Consider the following 2,902-nt stretch of genomic DNA (forward strand, 5'->3'; position numbering starts at 1 on the left):
TTCCGTGAGTTGGTTCGGCTAGATATTTAGGTTGAACACCATAGAGTTCTGAACAGACATTCATTACCGGTCACATGAATAACGGTCCCAAAGCGCACTCGGAAGCGATACTTGTGACTAAATAGTGTTCATATAGGCGTCGATTTTGAAAACAGATGTGTATAGGAAGTGATAGGGATTGACGCACAAGCGCTAAAATAGGCATTTATAGGCACCATAACAACGATATAAAAGCTCTTAACTTCTCATTCAGGCTCATACTACGAAATTGGGAAGATACGAAATCAAAAAACAAAAGAGGCATTTAGCTAAACGCCGGTCTCTAGTTATGAGTATTGATATGATGGTTCCTATAGAACCAGTTTCATGTGAGCTGAAATTTCCACTGCATATTCCAAAGTTAACGCTGTCATCAGAGCTTCTGTTTCTCCAAACAAGCCTTGTTCAGGCTTTGTTGATCACATACTACGCGAATAAATAAAACTTATTTGTGAAAAGCAATGAGCGACAAAGAAATAGAAAGTTTTGTCGATAATGTAAATGTGCAGTCCTTTCGAATGATAAGTTCTTGGGTCACGTGATACATTCAACTGTTGCTACAACTTTTATTGGAGGTATCTCGTAAAAGCAGATGTACTACAATGAAGGTTCTCAGTCTTTCGGTTCATATTGATAATGATGATGATGAAAATGATGAATTTGTAGATCAGCAATAATGTACTCGTTTTGAAATTAACAGGTGCTGTGTGAAAGTAAGCAGGATTTAACTGGTTCTCTTTGCAGTCAATTCCAAAGCACAACTGCTTTTATTTATGTTACGACGGCTACCATCGCCAACAGGGCATGCACGTTGATGGCACACCTTGTCTGGTAGGTTGCTAAATGAAATATTTTCACTTTTCTTTATACTGCAGCTATATTTAGATACACGCGCTATATTATGCGGTCTGAAGAGGTTTGAAGTCATATTCAGAAACATTAGTTTTGCAGGTTAACGTGCAAATGTAGCTGCAGAACACACATGCCTGCTGCATAAACACCGCAATCAAATATGGCGTTTTCATAATATTTAAGTCATCTATCTATAACGAGAAACGTCACAAGTCTTGCATTCTGATGTGGCGACTTCAATTTTAAATGCCTTATCGTACTCATATAGACACGCCTTAAATTTTTGATGGCTGTAGCGAGTGCAGAGTCTCACGGTCTAATTGCGAACTCACTGCTTTCACAGCTATCAATAATATAGCGTGGTCCCGCTTTCAACAACGCACGCCAGAGTTCTTGGAGCAGGATTATAAAGACCTATCGAGGCGCGCAGTGCCTTTAGATAACAATATGCAGAATGCTAAATATGATCATCCTGTCAATAGGCTCTGCTGGAGCCAAGGTAATGTCCTGACTTCTCTGCTGTAGTGAGTCTTAAGCGGACGAACACTAGTGTTCCTCTCCTGCGGCTATGAATATACCCCGCCGTTGTGTGGTGTTGACCTCTCTCTCACTTTCAATGCTTCGCCATTGGGCGAATGTAGTGACCCGCAGTACAATGGAATGTTGGGCAACTTGTAATATTTGCATGGTTGTTGCAGGGCTGCAAGACGAAGACGTAGAACAGAGAGCGTAAGATAGGCGTTACCTTGTTTGTTACCAGTTTAGGTGACGCAGCAACGCGAAACGCAGCGCTGCTGAGGCTGATGTGGCGGATTGCGAGCCCTGGCTGCGACTTTTCAGGGGTCAGAATCGCAAGTACAGTTGCGTAGGTTTAGGTAAATACCAGATAACTGCATATCATTAACAAACTCACAGCAACTTTCTTCGTAATCAGATTATGCTTCTGCGCATAAAACCACGAGTCTTAATATTTTTATGATGGAGGAAGTTTTAAGAGGCCTTTTGACTTTAGGCTTCGTCAAGAGTATACTTTAAAATAATCCTCTTGGGGGATAATTCTTTATCTAGAAGCATAATTCAACAATATATTCACCTCTAATTTTAAAAGGATCAATTATGAAACGACAAGAAGAGCACGTACACATCTGCTAGATTACAGTGTAGGCACATCGGATAGTTAGATTTAATTTATGGTTTGGGAAGCAATGTTGACCAGAGAATGCGTGCTCTGTCGAATATTTTCTCCTTCAGACTGATGCCCTTTTTCCTCCGCAGCTTAGAGGACAGCCGACAAAATTAGGAAAGTGTGCAAGAGGAATATGCCTAGTGCAAGATGGTAACCAACTTTAATTAACTTCATATTTCTTTTTATTCACTTTTGAAGATACCAGTAATCTAAACAGCTGCAATAGAAGCTCAGAGAAAATATTGTGAGAGCTGCAGACTAGTGGTACAAACACTGAGGAATCAGTGGAGCTGGTAGGGTTCCTTCCTCCTCACCCCCACTTTCATTTGCCACCCCTTGCTATACAAACTATACATGGCTATGCTATGCTTCACCCTTTCCCGTCCTCCTTTCTCTCCTCGTCATCATCACTTCCCTTTCCTTTCCATTCATATACCATACTATACATGGGCATTCTATGCCTCACTGTGTCCCCCCCCCCCTCTCCCTACTTTTCACCCTCACATTTCGTTGCCACCTAATTGCTACGCAACACTATGCGTGGCTAGGGCATGTTTTCTTTCGTTTTATTTTGGTCTTTTCCTCTCTCTCTCTCTCTCTCTCTCTCTCTCTCTCTATATATATATATATATATATATATATATATATATATATATATATATATATATATATATATATATATATATATATACCATTCTCTCTTTATCTTTCTGTCATGCTGTCTGGTTTTTCTACCACTTTTTTGTCTACGTTTCAGTCTCTTTCTCTCTCTGCGTAGTCATTTCTCTGTATTTTTATAGTTTTATGTCTTTCTTCCATTTATTT

The sequence above is a fragment of the Rhipicephalus sanguineus genome, chromosome 8 (assembly GCF_013339695.2).
Source record: "Rhipicephalus sanguineus isolate Rsan-2018 chromosome 8, BIME_Rsan_1.4, whole genome shotgun sequence".
Taxonomy (NCBI): domain Eukaryota; kingdom Metazoa; phylum Arthropoda; class Arachnida; order Ixodida; family Ixodidae; genus Rhipicephalus; species Rhipicephalus sanguineus.